A 26513-nucleotide genomic window follows, 5' to 3' on the forward strand; every position below is an offset into this window, starting at 1 on the left:
CAACAAAATTTGGTTCTGAAGCGTTTGCTGAGGTGGAAACAACATTATTACTTTTTGCAATATAGTCATTATTATCTTCATTGTTTCCCCTTTTGCTCACTGCTTTATTATAATTATCTCATCTGTACTGTATCTTTTTAGTTCTTACTTTTTCCAATTTTTGTTTTTACTTTACTCTTGTTTACTTCATGTATATCATTGTATTTTTCATCATTTGCCTAAAGTCTTGACTATGGCATAATAAACAAACTCAAACTCAAACTCTCTCTCTCTCTCTCTCTCTCTCTCTCTCTCTCTCTCTCTCTCTTTCTTTCCGTCTCCGTCTCCGTCTCTCTCTCTTTCTCTCTCTCTCAGCAATGACTCTAGTCTTTGAATCGGTATGCTTGCGAACGTGCATGTACATAGCACGCACACACATGTAATTTAGTTTCTAGTCACTTATTGTATTGTATGTTATGGCTTTTGCGCTTAAGAGGATTTATCCTGGAGCGCATAATAAATAGCAATATCTATCTATCTATCTCATTAAAAAATATTACTTTTTTATTTACTGAAATTTAATTCCGTCGTATACAATTCTTTGAGATTCACTCAATTATTTCCTAAAAAATTGGAAAAATGTTGTAACCGATTTCCAAAAAGATACCGGTTCTCAAAAAGATCGGTAACGAAAAACTATACAGTTTATAACACTCCCCGGAAAATTCTACCCCTGTTTTATATACAATTCTTTGAGATTCCGTCAATTATTTCCCGAAAAATTGAAGAAATTAGAAAAACCGGTTTCCAGAAGATCGGTAACGAAAAACTATACACCCTATAACATTCCTCGGGAAATTCTACCCCTATTTCATATATTTTTGGTAAAAATTCGATCCATTGGTTTTCGAGATCATCGAACACAAACAATCAAACCGACAAACTTTGTCTCTTTATAATAATAGTATAGATATAAATTATAACGTGTATAATATCTATATATAAAGTGTAACATGTTCAATATAAAAAAAATACGTAGCAAAAAGTAAATACTTACTTGTGGCTGTACTTGCTGTGGACAGTCTTTAATGCTTCTTCGTGTTTCCTATGCAAGCTCTGGTTTAAAAGATTGCAAATATCTCTTATGTCGTCAAGTTTATAACCGCTATAGTATTCTAATGTTGGATTCCATCCTTCCAAGTCCTTCATTAGCAACGCGAGTAACAACGCCGCCGCTGCCATTTTACTATCGCTAAACCTGATCATTGTATAATCTATCAGAGAATGTTCCAGTATGTACCGAGCCTAGAGTTAACGTGGGCATAGACACCTTGGCACACTATTTTCAGATAGTAGTGATTGAATTAGTATACGTTTATATAGATTCCATTTGAATAAGACGGATATTTTATTGGAGAATAAAATAAAAAATCAAAACATTAGTCTCCAACCAAAGAAGGTAATTAATCTTCTACAACCTGATGTTTTAAAAATAATATATGTACTTTTTTCTACAGTAAATATTATATATATGTTTAGTTGAGTACATAAAATTTACATATTGAAAAAAAAAATGTCAAGTGCTTTTGCTCAAACTCCAACACGAGAATTCAACACGAATCTTCCACTTGCTAATTGTTACTATAACTAAGCAATTCAGGCCTTGTGCATTGTCCTTATGATTATATTTTCTACTCCAAAAATATATTAGTTTTAAATCTAATTTTGAGTAGTAAGACCAACCTTTTCTTTTAAAAAATTATTATTTCATAGAAGAAATAATGTAAAATGCCTTATATATTCATTTAAATCCTGGGACAGAATAATTTCTGGAATACCCGGTATAAATTGTTAACTTTGTGAATATCTTACCCTGGCATAACGCCAAAGAAATCTGTAAGAGAGAGGTATTCCCAGGTCAAAATTGACTATTTTTAAAATACTTATTTCCATTTTGATCAGCTCCCTTTGTGTGTAAGCGCCGTCACATCTTCCACCATTGGTGGTATTCTTTCCTAAAGTTAAAGTTAAGAATAAAATCAGTTTTTGTTATTGGGTTTACTGCTCGACATGAGCACAATTTTATCAGGCAAAAATTTGTGTAGCAGAGATATTATAATAAAACTTACGTCAAACTTGCTCGCTATGAAAAGACTCGCAGCGCCGAGCAGTTGTAGAGTCTCTTTCCCGACTGTCATCTTTGTTAGGTATAGATCGACCAGTTTTACAGCCAGATATAAGGTCTCGTGATTCAAATCAAACGACTCCTGCACCTCGACCATCCAATCGACCAGTAGCGCTCTCATCCATTGCGAGAGGTATACTTGCCGATCCATGTAATTGCCGATGGGGAATAGGCGTTCTCGTTCTTTCAGATACTCGAAGATGTCCATCACATAGTGTGACACCTGGTACGGATCTAGCCAATTCTCGACATTAAAGTCCCATTGGACACCTTCGGGTGATTGTCTTATTACAGGTATGGCGATCAACAAACTGGCGGCCGAAACCTTATCCTCACTCGCAGAAGGCGATAGTTCATCTTTCTCCGTTTGTTTTCCCACTGATTTCCCCTTTTCTCATTTTTTTTTTCATCAACCTGTATATATTTAGTCTATTAGTACTGCATACACGGAATAAAGTAAAACAAAATATAGTAAATTGCATGATAAAGTATATTATACGGTATGAACCTGTCTTAGTTTAAGGTATAAATTTAATTTATTAAATTTTTAAAGAAATTATCTTTAGAAATCTCTAAGTTTTTGATAAGTTTTCTTAAATAAATGAAATTAAAGAAAAATGTAAATTCTAAAATATTGTACGTAATAATATAATATAATATTGCAGAAAATATATTGTTTACCTTATTGCTGCTCCTGCGAGTCCTTATCACGCTATCTGTAATATCTTCTAAAGCACTGACGTACATCGAATTATCCTCTGATCTCTCCAAATTTGAACTTATTCTATTATTTACAACTTTGTTGGCAGTCTCCGTTTTATCATATTTTTTTATAATAGGCTTAACATAGGCTTAACACTAGTTTTGCTTTTGCCGGTACAATATTTGATACAGCAACGTCTGCAGGTTTCTCTGGCAAAGCAACGTTACTTTCAACTGATTTGGTTTGAGTAACCATCTTTTTCGATGTATGGTTCTGCCCTGCCAGCGATGTGGTAATGGCTTACCAAATGTGAAATAAAGAAAAAATATAGGTAATATAATGAAAAATGTAATACCATATATAATACATAATACATATACAGATACCCATGTATAATGAACATTAATGTAAATATTACAATGCTGTGTTTGGGATAAATTAAGAAAATAGTGGTTTGATTTTCATGAGAAAAGAATGGACGTCGACATAAAAATCGAGCTGAAAATTGCATTTAAATCTTACCACTAAATCAAAATATACATTTAAATTTTGATATAATAATTGTGTAGAGTACATACATTGGTGATGTTTGCAAAAGCTCATCTTTTATGCGTTTTTTCTTTAAACGGCGAAACTTCCGCTTTTCGCTTGGCGCAAATTTCTCTACCAACATTGGGTTGTCGTAATACATTGCTCTGTAAAGAATTTTGACTTCTGGTCGTTATTTCTTTTTTCAAAGTTGCAGTGCTGTTTTGTCGATTTTGTCCGAATAATACTTTCGGTGGTGCCATTTTTCAGATATGACGAAACTTTAGTTCCTTATCTAATTGCTATAATTCACAAACGTACATATAATTAGTTTATATACATTATACATACTTTAATTTATATAGTGCATAATATAATACGGAATGTTTCAGAAATAAATTGTCAAATTTGAGGAGCATATTCTACTAACAGTAAAAATGGAAAAGTTACAAATTTTTAGTAACATCAAAGAAAAGGGAGACGTAAAAAGAAGGAAGATAAGAGAGATAAATGATTTTGAAGTACAACAGATAGTATAAGTGAATAAAAGAAAGAAGGAGGACATGTAAAATGTATATACCTCTACAAAGTAAAAATGTATTGTATAATCAGAATACTAGCAACGTGCACAGCTTCATTTGAGGTTATAATAGGGTACAACATTCATCGCACGATACTGTTATAATTGCAAATCGGAAACGTACTTCGAGTCCAGCTTTTCTGCGATTAACGAAGTCGGGATCGAACGTGTCAGTCGTCACTTTCTGCCAAGCGTAGAGAACCTTCTTTTCCGGCAGCGGTGGTAACACGATGTAGGGATACGAAATCTCCAGATAAGCACGAAGCAATTCAAATTCAGTATATCGCCGGCACGATTACGGTGTTGCTGCCGTTTCGCGTACGCGCGTATGCGCGCGTTGTCGCACCTTATACCTCGCGACATCGTGCGGCTCGTGCAAACGTTATTAACGCGCGGCAGAAACGCCTCGTGTGAACAGGCTCCTTGATCTCAGTATCAGCTCCCTGCCGTCAATATATAATATAAATATAGGTCAACCTGTATATATAAACACTCACGTAAACGTAGTAATATAAACAGTAAAATAAGTAACAGTAATATATAGAATAACAAAATTATAGGAGATAATTACATAATAAAACAATTACCTTGAATTAAAGAGTCGCGTAAAGAGTCACGGTCGGTCTCGCTCCGCGCGTACTACCGTGTTTCTCGAGATATAGGTTATAGTCCGGGAGCCAGCTGCCATTTTTTATGACCAAAATTAAGAAACCTAAGATTTTGCTGCATGGTTCATTTAGTATTGCTACTAAACGAAGTGAACGTCAGCTTGCGCATTTGCGGTACGTGTTGCCGCAGCAGCCACCCACACATGTATAATTGTAATAAAAAAAAAACAGACATAAAGAAAGCTAAGACTTTGTTTGTACGTTTATTATGATCTAAATAAACGGAAAATAGTAGTCAGCTGACTTCATGGTGGGGGATTGTACGTCAGCTTCCCGCCCAAACATGCGAAAAATATGCGCTGAGTAAACTTATACTAAGAAAGCTGAAATTTAGGGAAGTGATAGTCGACTTTAACAGTTTCACGAAAATAATTGTCCGCTGAGCTTTTCGTGGTGGAAAAGTGCTCAGCTGACGACTGAAAGATACGGCGCATCGCTATGCGCGCGGGCGCGTGGCATCCTTTACTGCATCAGCTGAGCACTTTTCCACTGCGAAAACCTCAGCGGACAATTATTTTCGTGTAACTGTTACAGATAACTATAAGTTTACAAATTTCTTGGTTTCAGATAACTTGATTTTTATTAATAAAACAGTGCGTATATGCGCGCGGGCGCGTTGCGTTTATCGCACTCAGCTGCTTATCTCTGACGCTCAATTATACCCTTAAGGGTCGATGCAGACACAGCCGTGCCGTACCCGTATCGTTAACATTAGACAAGGATAGAGACAACATTAGACAAGGATGGAGACAATAGGTATCCTTGTCTGACCCTACTGAAAAAAATCACGTCACGAAATCACGTCATGAAATTACATCACGAAATCACGTAACGAAATTACGTAATTAATGACATAATTAATCACGTAACGGATTGTTCCAAATCGGTACGTGATTTTAAAAATCACGTAATTTAAAAATTACGTAATGCTGGGAAACACATTTTTTTTTAAATCTGGATAAAGTTATATAGAAACTACAAAGTTTGTTTAATTGCTTCTTCGTCGTAACTTATGCATGTAAAACATGATTTAAGCAAAATAAGTGGTTCTAAATAAAAAATCAATACTGTATATTAATTATATTGTCTATAATTTTATTTTTATGAGTCAATTTTTTAAGTATATAAGTGAGTGTAAAAGTGCATAAGTATAAGTATATAAGTGTGTATATCAAATATAATAATATAATAAAATAAATAGCATATATAACATAGACAACTTAGATATATGTTATGGTAACGTTAACAAGGTTAACTCATTTTAACATTGGTAATATGGTAACACTAAACTTAATCACTATCCGATAATGATTCACTGGAATTTGAATCATTGCTACTTTATGAAGAACTTGATGAATTGGGCGATGTTGGACGTCAATGACGTTTTCTTTGTTTTTCTTCTTCTTCTGCAAAACATTTTAACATCATTATTATTAAGGTGTTTTTAATTTTTTATTAGTAACTTTTAGAATATATTGTTTTCTAATTTTTTGTATTATTTATTGAAAGACTTTGTTTTAAAAAATCTAGACTGTTAAGATTTAGCATGTTAATTAAAAATGTTTATTATTTTTTATAATTATCTATGCTAACAATAAATGTTTAAAAATATTAAAATTTTTTATTTAATTCAATATCTTATATTTTACATGTAATTATACAACTATATTACAAATTATTTTTTTAAGTATCTTTTTACTGTTAAAGAGTTCTTTAACTGTGTATAAAGTAATGAGAAAAATATCAATTATTAAAAGAAAAAGTACTATACCTTAAAGATTAATTCCATTAAGTTACTTGTTTTTATAAATTTTTATGAATATATCAATCTATAAACACATATTTTCCATTAAAAAATACAAAAAAATATTACCTTTAAACATATAAAAATTATTTGTCTATTGTTGTTTAAAAAGTATTGACAAACACAGCAGGTATGACGAGAATTCTTGAGTACGTGAGCGATAGAAAGAGAGTTCCTTTTAAGAAAATTTCATCTTTATTGTATGTAATTCTTTCTAAAAATATGCCAACGTAAAACAAATTGATATGAACTAAAGAGTTTTTACGTGAATATAAACAAACAAATCAGTAATCAGTCCTAAAGATAGAATAGAGAATAAACTAAAAAGAGTCAGATCTTACAGACGGAATCAAAGTATCTAAATTACTGACTGAGAATGAGAGTCCGAAACGTATTTGAATGTAATGCTGCTGACGAAAAAAAGAAAAATAGAAAAATGAAAAAGGGGGCCCTCTGGATGAATGTCTATCAGATCGGTTCTTGGGCTAGAATTTTAGGCCAGAGCCACAAGAACAAAATGCAGATCTCAGATCTGAAAACGAGAATGAACCTAGCAGAGGCTCTTGTACTTTGACGACCAATGTCGATCTTCAATATGGCGTCTTAAGATTCGGAATCTATCAATATTCCCTAACCTAACCTAACCTAACCTAACCTATCAAAGGCCCCGCTCATAGGATTAGATCTCTCGCCTCGATCTTCCCTCACGGACGCTAGTCGTTGCAGCTCTCCTTTTCCTGCTGATGAGTCCACTCCATGGTCATCTGAATCTTGCTCGGTCAGAGTCCAAAACCTTTGCAGTTGTCAAGATGAATCCGAAAGAAGGGCAGAGAATCGACTCGTCCGAAAGATCGTATGCAACTGCGGCCATGACACCTGAGCGCTCCCACCTCCTTCTTCTCTTGTCCTGAACAAGGTGGGGGCGCTCAGGGTCATGGCCGCAGTTGCTTGCGATCTTCGGACGAGTCGATTCTCTGCCCCTCTTTCGGATTCATCTTGACAACAGCAAAAGTTTTGGACTCTGACCGAGCGAGATTCAGATGACCAAGGAGTGGACTCATCAGCAGGAAAAGGTACTAACGTCCGTGAGGGAAGATCGAGGCGAGAGATATAATCCCATGAGCGGGGCCTTGCTAGGTTAGGGAATATTGAGAGTTAAGACGCCATATTGAAGATCGTGGTTCAAAGTCAAGGGCCTCTGCTAGGTTCATTCTCGTTTTCAGATCTGAGATCTGCATTTGTTCTTGTGGCTCTGGCCTAAAATTCTAGCCCAAGAACCGATCTGATAGACATTCATCCAGAGGGCCCCCTTTTCATTTTTCTATCTTTCTTTTTTTCGTCAGCAGCATTACATTCAAATACGTTTCGGACTCTCATTCTCAGTCAGTAATTTAGATACTTTGATTCCGTCCTGTAAGATCTGACTCTTTTTAGTTTATTCTCTATTCTATCTTTAGGACTGATTACTGATTTGTTTGTTTATATTCACGTAAAAACTCTTTAGTTCATATCAATTTGTTTTACGTTGGCATATTTTTAGAAAGAATTACATACAATAAAGACGAAATTTTCTTAAAAGGAACTCTCTTTCTATCGCTCACGTACTCAAGAATTCTCGTCATACCTGCTGTGTTTGTCAATACTTTTTAAACAACAATAGACAAATAATTTTTATATGTTTAAAGGTAATATTTTTTTGTATTTTTTAATGGAAAATATGTGTTTATAGATTGATATATTCATAAAAATTTATAAAAACAAGTAACTTAATGGAATTAATCTTTAACCCGTTGTGGTCACACCTCCTAAAAATAACGTAGTGGTCACACGGGGTCCAATGGACCCCACAACAGTTTCCATTTGCGTTCTTTTTGATGTATCGACTCAAACCTTGAACTGGAATTAATTTATGACTTCCTCTTAATAATCCAATAATTTTAAACAATTTTTTATGTTGAAAAAACGTAAAAAAAAAATTTTTTTTTCGAAAAATTTGACTTTTTTCACAAAAATATTCATCAAAATTTTTTGAGATAGAGCAAAAAAACTATGTGCGTTTTACTCTCAAAATAGTATACTTTTAAAAAAAAAAAAAAAAAAAGCCTGGGGTCCACTGGACCCCATGTGACCACAACGGGTTAAAGTATAATACTTTTTCTTTTAATATATGATATTTTTCTCATTGCTTTATACACAGTTAAAGAACTCTTTAAGAGTAAAAAGATACTTAAAAAAATAGTTTGTAATATAGTTGTGTATACATGTAAAATATAAGATATTGAATTAAATAAAAAATTTTAATATTTTTAAACATTTGTTAGCATAGATGATTATAAAAAATAATAAACATTTTTAATTAACATGCTAGATCTTAACAGTCTAGATTTTTTAAAACAAAGTCTTTCAACAAATAAATACAAAAAATTAGAAAACAATATATTCTAAAAGTTACTATTAAAAATTAAAAACACCTTAATAATAATAATGTTTTGCAGAAGAAGAAAAAAAACAAAGAAAACGTCATTGACGCCCAACATCGCCCAATTCATCAAGTTCTTCACAAAGTAGCAATGATTCAAATTCCAGTGAATCATTATCGGATAGTGATTAAGTTTAGTGTTACCATATTACCAATGTTAAAATGAGTTAACCTTGTTAACGTTACCATAACATATATCTAAGTTGTCTATGTTATATATGCTATTTTTTTATTATATTATTATATATTGATATACTCACTATATATACTTATACTTACGCACTTTATACTCACTTATATACTTAAAAGTTGACTCATAAAAATAAAATTATAGACAATATAATTAATATACAGTATTGATTTTTTATTTAGAACCACTTATTTTGCTTAAATCATGTTTTACATGCATAAGTTACGACGAAGAAGCAATTAAACAAACTTTGTAGTTCCTATATAACTTTATCCAGATTAAAAAAGAAATGTTTCCCAGCATTACGTAATTTTTTAAATTACGTGATTTTTAAAATCACGTACCGATTTGGAACAATCCGTTACGTGATTAATTATGTCATTAATTACGTAATTTTATTACGTGATTTTGTGATGTAATTTTATGACGTGATTTCGTGACGTGATTTTTTTCAGTAGGGGATGTTTCTGTTTCGTGCACGGTACGGATACGGCACGGCTGTGTCTGCATCGACCTTAAATATGTATACATGACAATATAAACAGTAAATACGTATATATAATATTATAAATAATAAACATTTACACATGCAAATGCCAGAAGTAAATATTTATAGATACAGAGATGTATTTCCGTGTCTCGGCTACACGCTCATAAACACCGGAATTTTATGATCAAATACAATTGTAGCCCAGCTGACTAAAAGGACCGTCGCTACAGGTATATCCGTAAACGGTTTATAGTTTGAAAGGCTCCCTTTTGCTCCCACCACAACGTCCCTGCGTCCGGCGGCGACTACCTGGACAACGATGACATATTTCGTCTGCCAGCAAAAAATATAGACGGGTCAGCTCTACCGCCTTGCAAAATCGAACTGCACCAACATTTGCTTCGGACGACGTACATCGCTAATATTTGGGCCCATGATGCACATCTTGCTGTTTCAACTGAATTGCACCCGACTGATTACGGCTGGAGAGAAGAGGACAACAAATTTTTGTTCAAATGGTTCGACGGCGATCAGCTACCCCCTTCTCTTGGCGATATTACCATCGAGGAAGAAAAAGAAAGTACTGCAGGTCAGAATTATACTTCACTATTTCTTTATTCAAGTGTAATTTTTAGATTAGTTTTGTTTTTAATTTAAAATTACAGTTTAGAAACAATTAAAACAATTTTTTATTATAACGTGAACACTTTTTATAAATAATATTCTAATTAATTTCAAAATTTTGCTCTTGCGTTATTATATTATTATATTATATATGTATTAAAATTATAAAACTAAAACTTTTTTATGCGATTATTTTTTATGTAATAATATATTATTTATTATATTTGCTTACAGATGATGACGATTGGACGCCGATGATCGATATGGATTACAGCGACCACGAAAGCGAGCAAGAGTTTGAGGGCGATGATGAGGAAGACTGAAGAGTAAATGTCTCATACCTCATACGTATTTAAAAAAAAAACGTAAATAAAAAATTATTTTTGTCAATAAATGCGTTAAATATAATTACATATTTGAATATAATCAATAGCATAATTTAGCGTGAGAGAGAAGCAGCTGATGCCGTAAGATAAGCGCAACGCGCCCGCGCGCATATACGCACCGTTTTATTAATAAAAATCAAGTTATCTGAAACCAAGAAAGCTAAAACTTTGTAAACTTATAGTTATCTGTAACAGTTACACGAAAATAATTGTCCGCTGAGGTTTTCGCAGTGGAAAAGTGCTCAGCTGATGCAGTGAAGGATGCCACGCGCCCGCGCGCATAGCGATGCGCCGTATCTTTCAGTCGTCAGCTGAGCACTTTTCCACCGCGAAAAACTCAGCGGACAATTATTTTCGTGAAATTGTTAAAGTTGACTATAACTTCCCCAAATTTCAGCTTTCTTAGTATAAGTTTACTCAGCGCATATTTTTCGCATGTTTGGGCGAGAAGTTGACGTACAACCCCCCACCATGAAGTCAGCTGACTATTATTTTCCGTTTATTTAGATCATAATAAACGTACAAACAAAGTCTCAGCTTTCTTTATGTCGGTTTATTTTTATTATAATTATACGTGTGTGGGTGGATGCCGCGGCAACACCCACCGCTACCATGGAAGCTGACGTTCACATTGTTTATTAGCAGACCGAATTGAACACTAGCCGAAAATCTCAGATTTCTTAAAATAATTCACTTAAAATGGCAACTGGCTCCCGGACTATTATAACTGATGACTGATAAACTGACTGACAGCGCGCTAAACGCACTGTCTGCACTGCACTGCACTGCGATACTAACGCCGCTAGCCGCCAGTGTCGAAAAAATGAAAGTGACATTTCTCTGTTACATATATGTTATATTATGTTATGTCGACGTATCTTAACGACGTATCTTAAAAAAAAATTTCACATTTGGACTTTGCGTCGCAATATTTCCGCCCGTAGGGCACGTAGCGGAATATTATAAGAGAACCCCCCCCCCTAATTCGACCCCAAGCTATCGATCAAGCCTACTTAGAACTTGATCCGTTCACTCGTTAATCGATATCTCAACATCTCGTGTACTCGCAACCCGTCACGTCGCGTAAAAGAGTCACGGTCGGTCTCGCTCCGCGTGTACTTGGCGCGAGACACTGCCGTGTCTCTTGATTTATAATATGATATGATTAATAATATAATATAATTATAATATATAAAACTGTTATCCTTATAATGTATTTCTATAATTTACTTTTTAGGTGGTATTACTTAAACACGGGGTATATTGCAAATTGAAGACGCTTTATAACTCAATTGGAGCATCATGTAGAATTTCTCGTCTTGCATGTCGTCTTATGGAAGGAGTCTTCAAACCTGAAGTTCTTTTAAACGCTACACTTACTGGAAAAACTGCACGTGCTCAGGGAAAAGAACGCCAAAACCAAAACGTCATTTGTCTGGATAAATTAAGAAAGAATGCAATCATTGGTAATTAAAATATTTGTTATTTTTGTTACTGAATCCTACATTTTTTATCCACTTTATTTTTAATCCATGGGTATTATAATTTTTGACAGATTTTGCCAAATCGCGCGCCAAAAAAAAGGATGGCTTTAAATCAATCCGGGATATCAAAATTTCTATGTCCACAAGACTTGGTGAAATTAAACGACAACACTTGGCAAATGCTCGGCGATATGATGTGTAACAGATTTTTTTTTGCTCGGAACCATTTTGTAACACGAATTTTTTTTATTAGTTTTTCGAAAATTTTATTTATATGTATCAGTTTTTGTTTTCATTTTTTAAACAAATATTTTTAATATGATAATAATAATAATTTTATTTAATCCTTGCCTTGCGGCTTAGGATGACTTCCGTCAACCCTTACATAAATTTACAAACGCATAACATAGTTTACAAACATAATTTTCTCATTTACATACATATACATTATATATTACTTAGATCATCCTAACTAACTCCAAAACTAATTCAACCTTCTAACTGTCCTTAAACTTCCCTTCCTACTCTTCTCCTTCCATTCCCTCCCTTTTCTCCGCTTCTTTTCTAACCTTTTCTATCCATTTCATTACTTCTAGTCCTTTTCCTTCCTCTCCTAAAAATTCTTTTAACTGTATCTTGCTTTTTGTCGCTTCACATTCTTTTAGTATATGTTCTATGTTCTCCTCTTTTTTTTGGCATATTCTGCATTTTCTATCCTCTTCCTCTTTTCAATGTTTGCTGCCTTTCACCTCACTCCCGCATCTGTATCTGGCTATCAACATTATATCCTTTTTCTTCTTCTTTCCTAGTAAATACTTTGGTAACTCCTCTGTTAAAATCTCTTTATAGTTACTATTGTATCTTGACTCGTTTATCTTTATCTGTCTCTCTTCCTTCTCTTTACGAGCTTCTCCACTGCCTCCCGGTCCCCTGCCTCCATTTCTCTCCTCTGCTGCTCCTTCTCCATTCCTGCCCTTTCTATCAGTTCTTTTCTCTTTTTCTCCCAATTACTTTCTTCTTTCCTTAGTCTGCTCCTTTCTAGATCCTTTATACATGCTTGAACTATTTTCTTCTCTGACTGTCTCGCCTTCTTTTCATACCTCACAGCTCTCCTTATTGCTCTCATTTTTATCTCCTTTATTTTGGCTTCTTCTGATATTATATAATTCGGGGTTCTTCTACTCAATTCTAAAATTTATTTAATCCATACTTTCTTTTTATTACATCTAATCTGCTTCTAAAATCTTCTTTAAATATTCTCTCTCCTATGCTCCATGTCCTCTTCATCGCTATTGTAGTCTTCTTTATCCTATCTTTTATATGATTCTCCGCTCCCCCATTTTTCTGTAGTACATATTCCAGATACTTTATTTCTTTGATCTCCTCTATTTCTTCCTCTCTCCACTGCCATTCCCTTTTCTTCCTTCTTTCCCTCGCTTTCTCGAACACTATTATTTTTTATTTTTCTGGACTCAAACTCGAACCCTTCCCTTCCAAATACCTCTTGAACCTCCTCATCATTTCCTTCAATTCCGCCTCTCGTCGCCATTAACACTACATCATCTGCGTATGAAATTGTCCAGAATTTTTCTTTCTCTATCACAAGGCCTCCTGCTTGCCCTTTTTCCATTCTTTCCTCTAAATCCATGATGTATAAATTGAATAAATTCGAGCTCAACGGGCATCCTTGTCTTAGTCCCTTTTTTGTCCAAAATTCCTCTGTATTCTTATCTCTTATCTTCACTACGTTTTTCGTTTCTTTGTATGTCTCCATTATTCTTCGTCTCAAGTTATATTCAATTCCTATCATCCTCATTATTTTATTCCATTTTCTTCTATCCGCTTTATCGAAAGCTGCCTTAAGGTCCACAAAGAATGCAAAAACCTTTCCACCTTTCTTACTCAGCTCCTTATTTGCTACATAATTTACCGTGTATACTGCATCCATCGTTCCTCTGTTCCTTCTAAACCCGAATTGCCCTTCCCTTAACTTAGACTCCACCTCTTTCTCCAACCTCGCATTTAAGATACTTGCATATATTTTGTACTCCGTATTCATTAAAGTAACTCCTCGGTAATTTTTTGGGTCGTCTCTTTTTCCTCTTTTATGTATTGGACTAATCATATCTTTATTCCAATCTCCCGGTATGCCCTCTCCTTTTCAGATTCTGTTGATTAACTTCAGAAATTCTTTACCTACATCCTTTTGCATAAATCTTCACGCCTCGTTCTCAATCCCGTCCTCTCCTGTTGCCTTTCCCATCTTCAGTTTCCTTATTACTTCAATCACCTCTTCCCTCGATATTTCTCCGACTCCCTTTGTTACCTCCACTCTCGTACCATCTTCTTCTCCCTCGTCTTCTATGTCTAGCACCACTCTTTCCTTTGTCCCTCCTAACATTTCCATTCTATGAAGTTGTCTCTCCACTCGTCCATTTGTATCTCCTTGTTTATCCCCTCAGTTTTCTTTTTCCTGTATTTATTTATATACTTCCAAGCTTCCGCTTCGTTTTTAATGTTCCTTATCTTTTCTTCTTCCTCTCTTTTGTGCCTCCCCTTCTGCTCCTTACACCATTCCTTGTGCTCCTTTCTTTCCCTCACATACTCTTCTTTTCCGATCCTTCCCTTCTTCCAATCCCTCATCAGTCGCCTCAATCTTCTTTTCCTTTCCTTCCATTCTTTATTATACCATTTTTTTTTCCTAATCTCCATGGTATTATTCTTTTCATCTGCTTCGTGATAGCGCTATTTACTTTTTCTTTTATCTCCTTCCAGATATCTTCTGTATCTATTTGTGTACTTGACTATCCTTCACATTTCTCATGATATTCTCTCTTCCCTTCTTCTGTCCAGTCGCTTCTCTCTAATTCCATTTCTTTCTTCCTTCTTCCTGTCTCCATCACCCGTGGTCCTGTCAACTCCACCTCCAGCGGAACATGATCCGATTCCGTTCTAATTCCTTCTTCCACCATATTTATTTCTTCTCCTGCTCTGTCATTCCCTACGACATAGTCTATAACCGATGATCCCAAGTCTCCTATATAAGTCCATCCCCCTTCTCTTCCGAAACTCCCATTTATCATAATATTGCCCATCCTTTTTCTTCTATTTTATCTATTAATATACGTCCCTCTCTATTTACAACTTTATCTACTGACTTTCTGGTCTTGCTCCTCTTTTCTTTTTCTTCCTCCTTATTTATCGGTACTCCTTTGCTTCCCGTCCTCGCGTTGAAATTACCTCCTACTAAGCAACCATTCTTCATTCTCTTCTTGTACCTTCTCTCTTAGTGTTTCCATCGTATCTTTCATCTTTTGACTGTACAACGTGTTTATTCTCCATTTGTTTCCATTATACTCTAGTCTGCTTTCTACCACTTTGTCGCTAATCTCCCTAACCTTTATAAGTTTTAAATTCTTGTTGACTGCTGTTATTATCTCTCCTTTTGCCTTTCCTTTTTTGTGTTTTCTTTTCACTGGTACACAATTCCAAATAAAGCTGGACAATTTATTTTTAACCTTCCTCCATTTATCTTCCTCCATCCATGTTTCTACTAGTCCTATTACGTCAAAATTCTCCAAATAATCCCATGTTTCATCACATTTATTAATTAGTCCCGCCACGTTCCAAAAGCATATCCTTAATCCTCTTCCTTTTTCCGCCTTATTTTTCTCTTCTCTCTCCTCTCTCACTCTCCCTATCTCCTTCTCCCTGTCCTCTCTCTTTTCTACTCTGTCGGAAAAATATCTCTGCTTTCTAGCATTTCGGTGCTTTCATTCCATTTCCTTTCGCAATTGTCAATTCATATTCTTTGATATCCTACCGTTGTTTTCTTCCCCTTTTCTCTCTCTGCTTTTACTACACTCCATAGATGCTTTTGTATCCGCCACTCTGTTGCCGTCAGATCGTCATCCATAAATATCTTTCTTGCTTGCTTTTCCTATCTCCTTCCTCTTTGCCATTATTTCTTTTTTATCCTTCCATCTAAATCTGACTAGCGTCATTTTGTATTCTCCCCGGCCAATTACCTGCACTTCGTCCACTTCCACCTTTTTTTTGGTGATTTTTTCTTCAAGGAATTTCTCCATCTTCTCTTTTCTGTCACCTCCATTTTCTACTTTTATTCCTTTTATAATTATATTACTTTTCCTTCTTCTCTTTTCGGCTAATTCAGAGTTTCTTTCCATCTCCTTCATCTTTTTCATTAGTTCACTGCTCTCTAACTTTTTATCTCCGTTATTCTCCATTTTTTCTACTTTCTTCTCTAACTGTTTTATTCTATTTTCTAAACTCACTTTTTGCTCTTCCCAAAGCATTTCTCTCATTCTATAATTCTCCCTCAGGTCGTGTATCTCTTTCATTATCTCTTCTTTATCCTTCTTTCTTTCTCTCTCTTGTTCATCCATTTTCGCTAAAATCTCTTTCAGCATTTTTTCCGCCTCCATGCCTTCTTCTTTCCTTTCCTCTCTTTTTATCTTGTTTGGCGGCGATCTTATCACTCTTTTTTCTTTACTAAAATTTGCTAGTATTTCTTTTTCGGCTTTTTCTGCTATTTCTTTTTCTTCCTCCCTTCTTTTTTTCCTTACGTATTCTATAATTGATCCTTGGCTTCCTGTCCTATCTCTTATTCTTAACAGCTCCTCCGCCCTAAACAAATATTTTTATATTACGCAAAAGTTTTTGTTTCTTTTCGTGATTATAATTATTATAACAAATATGTGATTGCGGTTATAATATATTTACAAAATATATAAGTATCTATTATAAAAGTTTCTAAATAATAGAGGCTTAAATAAATATTTAGAGCATTAATCTTTCATATGTATATAAATATATAACTAAACGCAAAGATTTAAATAATTAATCTTTAACTTTGATGGCAATTATATAGCTAGTTTATATTTTGGTGTATTATTTTATAGTGTTTGATCGTACAAATAAAACCATGAATACTATATTCAATTAAGTTATATAATAAGTATATATATATATATATATATATATATACTTATTATATAACTTATACATATATATATATATATATGTAGGTCTAGAGGTATGTTCCGGGACTGTTTACGTTTTTTGAAATGTACAGTCCTGGAATATAACGCATATATATGTAATCAGATTCAAAAAATTGTCCCGAAACGTGCCGTAGGACATGAATTTTTTCCAGGACAGTCCTGGAAACTGCCAAATGTCCTGGAATATACCGATGTAAAAAAATAAAAGTCCCGGAACATACTTCTGGACCTACATATATATATATACTGTATATATACTCTATATATATATATATATATGTAGGTCTAGAGGTATGTTCCGGGACTGTTTACGTTTTTTGAAATGTACAGTCCTGGAATATAACGCATATATATGTAATCAGATTCAAAAAATTGTCCCGAAACGTGCCGTAGGACATGAATTTTTTCCAGGACAGTCCTGGAAACTGCCAAATGTCCTGGAATATACCGATGTAAAAAAATAAAAGTCCCGGAACATACTTCCGGACCTACATATATATGTATTGCTCGAGCAATGTCCGTTATTGCCTGGGCAATGTCGACATGCACATATATATGTTTTAATGTTATTATGTATCTATATGTATTATCATATAAAATTTTATATGTATACAGACTTCCTCAAATGATAGTGGTACTAACGATGATTATGATGTTGATGAAGATGTCAATGATGAAGCCATTATTGAAAATGTTAACGTGCCAGAACCTATTGAATAACCTAATCATAATGATAATGATCCAGAACCTGCGATAGAAGATAAGGTTCGTAATCTAGTTGTTATAACAGTGTGCTGTCCATAATATGTTAAAATGAAAAAACCACTCGACTGCAAGTGAAAACAGCCTAATAAAAATGATGTCAATATGACGAAAAGCAGCATAATAAAAAGAAAATTATGAAATATTTACCTATTTTCAAATTTCAAATGTAAACCCTGAATAGGCAATATGTCACAAATTGAATTATATAATAATGTCTTGTATTTTATTATGTTGTCAGGCTAGAAGACCAATATATCCAAATTGCCCTCTAACAAAGGAAGAAAGCGATCTACTCTTAATGAGTTACATAATTCGGCATGGAGCAAGTGGGACTGCATTGGAAGATCTCATAGATTTAATTAATTGACACCTTCCCGAACCACTAAATTCTTCAAAGTATTTATTTTTAAAAAAGTTTCTCGACATCGCACAACTTGTTACATGTTATTATTGTACAGGATGTATTTCTTTATTAGATATTTTAAAGGAAGACAAAGTATAAATTGTCCAAATTGTCATTGTCGTAATACAGAATCAGTTCTTAAACGGAATGGAAATTTTTTCGTATACATTCCAATTAAGGAACAGTTACGACAATTACTGTCGAGTAGTGTCTTCCATAAATTACAAAGAACTTGTAATGATAATAATTTATTATTAGATGTTACAAGTGGGAAAGTGTATCGCTCGATGGTTGAAAATCAAGTTATATCTGATTTCGATATAACCTTACAATGGAACACTGATGGTGTTAATACTTTTAAATCATCAAAAGTATCAATGTGCCCCATTCTAATAGCGATTAATGAACTTTCTTACCGGGTTCGTAAAGATAATATTCTACTTGCTGGTTTATGGTGTGGATCTATAAAACCTGTTGTAGATATTTTTTTAAAACCATTTGTTGATGAGTTACGAGATTTACATAAACACGGAATTGACTGTTTGCCACCTAACTGAAGCTGTAAATATTGCAATCCTTTCTCCAGTGGATTCTATAGCCAGATGTTCTTTACAGAATATAGCTCAATTTAATGGAAAATTTGAATGCTCACTTTGTTTGCATCCAGGGCAGCACGTTAAAGTGGGAAATAGTTATGCACGTGTTTACTGTGGAAATGAAGGCATTGCAAGAACGAGGGAACAACATCATAGAGATGCTGAGCAGACTGTTGTAAAAAATATTTCTATTAATGGAGTTAAAGGAGTCTCATTATTAATGTTATTGACAACCTTTAATATTGTAGTTTCATTTCCTCCTGAATACATGCATCCAGTATTACTTGGAGTTGTAAAATATTTTTTCTTTATGTGGTTTGATCCTAAATATAACCAGTGCACATGGTATATAGGTTCGAAAAAATCGATTTTTAATGATCGACTGCTAAATATTTGTCCTCCTTGTGAATTAACTCGGACACCACGCGCGCTTGAAAATATGAAATTATATAAAGCATCAGAGTGGAAAAATTTACTACTGTATTACTCGTTACCGTGCTTACAAGGATTACTGCCTAATAGGTACTTTAAACATTTCATTGCTTGTTTTTAGTATGCATAAATTTTTATCAGATGAAATAACCGAAAAAGATTTTGAAGATGCCGAAAAAGCATTAAGAAAGTTTGTGTTTGAAGTGGAAACGTTGTACGGAAAAGAACATATGAAGTTTAATGTGCACTTACTACTTCATATACCAAAAAATGTGAAATTGTTTGGCGCTATTTGGGCATGGTCCGCTTTTCCATTTGAAAGTTACAATCGTGTGCTTCGAAATATGATTTATAACTCTCAATTTGTAATACTACAAGTATGCAACTCCTACCTACGATTGCAACAAATTAAGAATTGTATTATTTTCAAAAAAGAAAATTGTAGTGTAGAAGGTAAACATTTGTACAATCGTTTGGTCGGAAAAATAAAATTAAGCAGTAATAAAAGTGTATCAGATGAAGGGTATTTACGTATTTTCGGAGCGGGGAAAAAAATCCATTTGGATTTAATCCAAATCACTGCAATTCAGAGACTGATGAATCAGAACATTGAGCGTGATAATATCTACAGTTTTCAACGATTTATTTACAAAAATGTTCTTTATCATACATGCAATTATCTTAGAATGTATAAGCGTAATAATAGCGTTGTTAAATTAAATAATGGCGGTTTTATAAGCATTAAATATATATTGCGTATTTCAACTACGGTTGGCATTAATAATATAAAAAAATACGTTATTATAGGGCAGTCCTATCGACCCATTAAAGATACAATATGTAGAAAGGGAGATGTATCATCTTCTAGTTATTCATGTACAGCACGTTTAACGAATGTTATTGTAGCATGTTACGCCACAGATATTTTACGAAAATGTATCGTAATTCCTTATAATTGTTGGATATTATCTTGGATGTGCGCAGGTGTCGAAAAATTGGAATTAGCTGAATGATAAAGAACACAACTTTAATCTAATATAATTGGAATCAGTATTACATTGTCACGCTCGCATGTCTTCTCACGAACGCTACCAAAAGACGAGAGTGATAGGCGGGAGTTTTTGGCGCGCGCTAAAAAGAATACCAACCGAAAAATACTACTACGAGACGTGCGCGTGTGATTGTGAGCGCCGCTGCGCCCAAACGAATCTTATTGGATATAATCACTAGAAACGCGCGCTTATTTAAACACGAAAACTAAAATCTATAGAAACTTAACAATAATGATAAGCATTATATAATACCTATAGTTAATAGAGTTGAAACCGATTAATATGTACAAAAATAAATAATAAAATCAGTTATATTTATGATCATATTTTATTACTATTACATTAAATAATAAACTTTTATTTATAATCAATTAGAATCAAAAGCCATGCGATCCAAGCTTAGGTCTTTGACAGCCTTATATTAGTTACTGTATACATATATGTCTATATATTGTCACGACTTTTTACACTCCCGGACCGCTCCGGGACGTGTGCCGGATCAAAAGGACTTAGGAGAGCGGGATGGTTGGCCTCTCCAGTGATTTCCTCGCACCTCCGATACCCCACGAAATGTTCCGAATGTTGGGCGCCAGACGCGTACATTCGCGTCCACGAAATCGCGAAAACCTAAACGAGACGCAAAACGAAGTGTGGAGGTGCGTGGAATCGACTAGCTTGACCTAATCACGGGCGGGGTTAATGAAGGGCAGCGCGATATTCGGCGGGGTGACACGTTAATTTCATACTCAGTCAGATAACAAAGAAAATAACATTTATTGAGTACTGGTTGTCGAGAAAATAACAAAGTTTATCCATCCGGCTTCGATCAAACACAAGATAAATTCAATAAATAAATCAAGAATAGCCGGTGGCGGGGTGTCTGGATTCATCTAACCGAAATAATATTAATGCGGACGCGAGACACCCACGGAGTATTAATTGAGTCTCTAATAAACACGCTGAAGACGCTATTCTCAAACAATTAATCATTCGAGTCGAAAGTTATAATACGCAAGAATACTCCACTTAATATCACTAATGAGAGTGAGGTTCAACGCAAAATGTCGCGAAATAATGGTACGTCACGCTTGGACTGCGTGAAAACCACGTCCGGAACCGTACGAAAACTGTGTCGCAATGATATCTTAACCTAACGCGAGTGATTCTGCTCGGGCGCAACGGGGAGGCGCCGAGTCATTTAACCAAGCAAGGAATACGATAACTAACGTAAAATACTGGATTAATGCGGTTCTCCAAGGATGCGGAATACCGGTCAACGCGAAATACTAGAGTCGCGATATCGCTAATAACCACGGAACGCCATGAAGAACTACGCAAGTAACACCTAAACGCACGAAACGTGTGAACGCCGGCAATTTCTTAACGCGAGTACAAGTCTAACATAATTAATCAATCGGCGGGACGACATTCGACCGCAATTAACAATGCCATCGACATCCCAACGCAAACACAATTATCAACCCGTAATAACGAGATCCGAACACAAATCGATACGCTAACACCGACGCTCGAACACAAGAATTTCCCGACGCGAAGAAACGGTAACGCAATTTACGAAGTACCGGCCCGTAGGCGGCCGTACACCAAGGTCGCGAGGACAACGCAATATACTCGCGATATCGAACTCATTAACGCCTATCGCGACCTCCAGGGATTCGCCATAACGCTTGTACCACGGTTCCGCGGCCACGATACCATCCCGAGGCCCTTCGCTCTCGTTATCGATCGCGAAATTACACTCGATCTTGACATGCGTTATCCCGAGCGAGAGCGTGCACCGGAACCGGAGGGCGGTGTCGTGGCTTTACATATCGCGATTTACGGGCAACCTCACCGGTGATACGCCTCCTCCTGGGCTCCTCGCCGTCACCTTCCACCAACGATCCTCGATCCGCCAGATAAAGATCGAAATACCCGACTCGGGGTGGCTATCGCTTATCTTAGAAAAACGTATCTCGCCGACGGACGACCAGAGAGTGAAACGCTAAACCCGCTCGATTGCGGAATCGATACGGTACCCCTTCCTGAGGGGCGCGCGAGCCAATCGGGCGCGAGCTTGCAAGCCCGCGGTGTCCCGGCGCAGTGCTGTCGATACGAGATCCTTCGGGGGCGGGCAACGGTCCCTCGGCGGCGTGCGACTCCTCAAATTTTTTCCTTAACGTTCCTTAGCAAATTTCGTCCTTAGCGGCGGACGGAACTTCGCTCGTGCCGGTGTGCCTCCGGTTTGACCCTGGGGCGGTGGCCAGCCACCCCGTGGGTCGGTGTTTTGTGGAGATTATTTGCTGAAGCCGGGTGTTTACCCAAGCGCTTGGGGCCCCGCTATCGGCGGCCTCGTCCGTCGCTGCCGCACGTGCCGCCCGCCTGCCGCGTTGCTCTCGCCAGCCCGCGATCTCTGCTGCCTCCGTGTTTGCCACCCCTCCTTGGTTATCGATCGTCCTTGATTTCCTTCGCCAAATACTCCCTCGAAGGTTTGCCGTGGTGTGGGTGAGGTGCCGCGCATATTACATTGCATAAAAAAAACAAAAGAAGGTAATCAAAATGCGGAAACGCGATTAAATACGACCCCTGGAGATCTCGTCGTTGCCTCCCTGGTCCGTCCCTGGGCGCGAAATTCCGCGCCTTGTGACGGCGGCGGGGCGCCGCGACGGTGCGGCGAGCCGCAACGTCACAATATATACATATAATTTTTCCAACAAACTGCGCGCCGATTATTTGTCGGACTTAAAACACAGTAATTGTTAGAATTAAAAACTTTTCCCTCCCCGGAATTAAATCGACTCGATTTAATTATCTAAAAACTGTAAAGAAAATTTATTGCGAAAAATATTATCTCAGCCAGGGTTCGAATCTGGAACCTCCCTCATTCCGTGTAGGGCGTCGTACCAAATATTTTTCGCAATAAATTTTCTTTACAGTTTTTAGATAATTAAATCGAGTCGATTTAATTCCGGGGAGGGAAGGGTTTTTAATTCTAACAATTACTGTGTTTTAAGTCCGACAAATAATCGGCGCGCAGTTTGTTGGAAAAATTATATGTATATATATATATAGACATATATGTATACAGTAACTAATATAAGGCTGTCAAAAACCTAAGCTTGGATCGCATGGCTTTTGATTCTAATTGATTGTATATCGTTACGATCCTATTTCTCTTATTTTTATTTATAACATCTAAAAAAAACTCTCTCTTAAATATATAAAAATTTAATTTAATAAATAGTCTATACAAAAATAATGGGACTATTTATATTCGCTCTAGATGTACTTGTGCTCGTTTTTTATTTCTGATTGAACTCGAGCTTTGCTCGCGTTTTGATTGTCATTATCCTGCGAGCTCTAATTGTACAGAGATTTTTCATTATTTAAATATTAGAAACGGCCAAATTACGAGCTATTAATATAGGTGTATATTTATTAAAACCAATTTAACAACGAATGTGTTCGCAATATAAAAACAACGTCGACGTTTCGAGCCTTTCTTCAGAACAAACCGCATAATTCCAATTTAATCGTTTCCTAAATTTTAACGCATCAAATCACACTAAAAAGGACTGAGAATTCGCAACCGTCGCAACATGTAAAAGGTCAAACACCTCATATATTTGTCAAATGTATATTGTCGGTCGTCTCCTCCGCCGCAAGAACAAGGCGAACGTCCGTGATGTCCCTGCATTCGCGAATCTTTATGTCACCCGACCGTCTTAATGGCAACTGAACACAGTAGTTAGAAGAGGATCCATGGGGGCTCCCATATAAGCTGGTTATGAATAAGCTTAGGCCTTGGGCGCCCCCTACGACAAAGTCACTCGATCCCCAGTTCCTCGACAAGGTGGTGCAGACTCTCTTCCCACCGGAGGAAGTGGGTTGGGAGCAAGAGTTCCGCACCGAAGAAAACGGTGCAGACGAATAGAACGAGGAGGAGCTGGGGGTGACTCCAAAGGAGCTCTAACGAGCCGTCAGGAAACTCCGGGGAAGAGGGCGGAGTGTTGCTTGGTACATCTTTTGACATTACTAATGCTTTTAACACCCTGCTCTGGCCCGTAATAGGAAGGGCACTCAAGTATCACAATGTCCCTTCCTTTCTAATACGGGTCATTTTTAGCTAATTTAGGGACAGGAGATTGGCCTATATGGACAAGGTTGGTGTGTGGAAGGTGAGACTCATTACCCGGGGAGTACCACAAGGCTCAGTATTAGGCCCGTTATTGTGGCTCCTTTGGTACGACTCCGTACTACGGCTTGCCCTTCCCCCCCGGCTCCTGGGTCACCGGATACGCCGATGACACTTTCTTGGGAGTTGAGGGGGAAACCTGGGAGTAGGCCAGGTTACTGGCCAACATAGGGAGTCTGCGTGGTGCGCGCCATAAGGAGCCTTGTGTTAAGGGTGGCTCCACAAAAAACTCAGGCGGCCTTCTTCTACGACCGCCTGAGGGGAAAGCCACCCGAGAGAATAGCCCTTTCGGTAGATGGCGTCCGCGTCCCCATAGGGACCAAGATCAAACTACTTGGTCTCTGGCTGGACTGCACATGGAGTTTCGGCGAGCACATAGTCAGCGTTGCCCCCAGGGCTAAGGCGGTGGCAAACATCCTCTGTCGCCTTATGTCCAATCTCAAAGGGGTAGGCAACAGGGCTCGCCGGCTCTACGTGGGAGTAGTGCATTTGATCGCCCTATACGGGGCACCGATCTGGGCCCCGAAAATGATGGCTGCCGAGCGCCTAAGAGCACCCATGCGCAGGGTGCAGAGGCAGGTGGCCACTAGGGCGGTAAGAGGGTATCGCACCATCTCCCACGCGGCAGCCTCGACTCTGGCCGGGATTCCGCCCATCGAGCTTCTGGTCGATAAGTTCGCCAATGTTTTCTGACAAACACGCGAGGTCCAGGCGGGGGGCGTGATAATCGCGGCCAGAGTCAAAGCGGCGATACACCAAGAAGCTGCGATGGCCCTCCTCGCCAAATGGCAAGACTATCTCGAGAACCCTGCGTTTTCGGGCAGGAGGGTCGTCGAAGCCGTTCGGTCATGCCTGGAGGCATGGGCAAACAGGCGGGGACGCGGACTAACGTTTCACATGACACAGGTGTTCACCGAACACGGCTGCTTCGGTGAGTACCTGTGTCGCATTGGTAAGGAAGGCATCACACAGTGCTACCATTGCGGAGAATATATGGACTCGGCGCAGCACGCTGGCACACTGTCCAGCGTGGGCAGAAGAGCGCCGAGTTCTCCGCACAAACATGGGGCAAGATCTGTCCCTCCCGGCCATAGTGGCAGCGATGGTCGAGGCAGAGGAGAAATGGCGAGCCATGGCGGAGTTTTGTGGCGCCGTCATGGCCGCCAAGGAGGAAGCGGAAAAAATCCGCCGCGGGGAACGACCCGCGCCGGATCAGGCTGACAATGGAGGCGGGGGAGTTTTTGTGCGGCCGCGGGGACTGCCTCCTCACGGTCGTAGACGGAGACCCCCCGATTCCGCACTCCAACAGTTGGGAGATGTGGGATAGCATCGAAAATAAGGAAGCGAGGGGAGGAGAACGCGTCCTCCTCCTTGAAGTTACGCCCTCCCTACTCCCTTTCCCCTTCGGGGGAGAGAAATTCGGAGCCGAAAGGGAGAGCTCCGGACGACAAAATCACGAAGTCTTGCCTTCGGGGTCCGAAACTGCTCGCCCATCCGACGCTGGGCGAGTTTAGCCGGTAACAGCCCCTGGCTAGCCACTGGTGGCCACTCCCCGCCACAGTTAGATCATTTCCAACCAGGAAACCTCCCCGGTCACGACCTTCGGGAAAGGGAAGGTGCGCAACTAGCGCAGGGCGGCGGGTGCCTCGGAAATCATGATTAAGTTCGTTTCTGAGGCATCCGCCACAACGCCAGAACGGGCCACTCGCGGGGGTTTTTAGTGGGTAGGCTGCGCGCGTTTGCTGTCTTTGGGCGGTGGGCGCACGTGGAATCCCACACTCCCCTCGTCTTCTCTCCGGAGGCGAGGGGGTCTTACCCTTTGGGGGTTACTGGGCAAACCAGGCTCTTTACGGGTCTGGAATCCCAGTAGTTGGAAATTTCCCCCGCGTTACAAAAAAAACCGGGCAGCTTGGGGAAGGAGCCGGATAAGGCCCAATCACAAGCTG

The 26513-nt window shown here is 37.7% G+C and overlaps 2 pseudogenes; both read right to left on the bottom strand.

The window, feature by feature from the left end:
• Nucleotides 1-550: 550 nt before the first annotated feature.
• Nucleotides 551-3257, bottom strand: LOC139819281 (G2/mitotic-specific cyclin-B3-like; annotated as a pseudogene).
• Nucleotides 3258-12525: 9268 nt separating this feature from the next.
• LOC139819038 (uncharacterized) lies at nt 12526-16667 on the bottom strand (annotated as a pseudogene).
• Nucleotides 16668-26513: the final 9846 nt, after the last annotated feature.

This window comes from Temnothorax longispinosus, chromosome 9, assembly GCF_030848805.1.
Source record: "Temnothorax longispinosus isolate EJ_2023e chromosome 9, Tlon_JGU_v1, whole genome shotgun sequence".
NCBI lineage: Eukaryota > Metazoa > Arthropoda > Insecta > Hymenoptera > Formicidae > Temnothorax > Temnothorax longispinosus.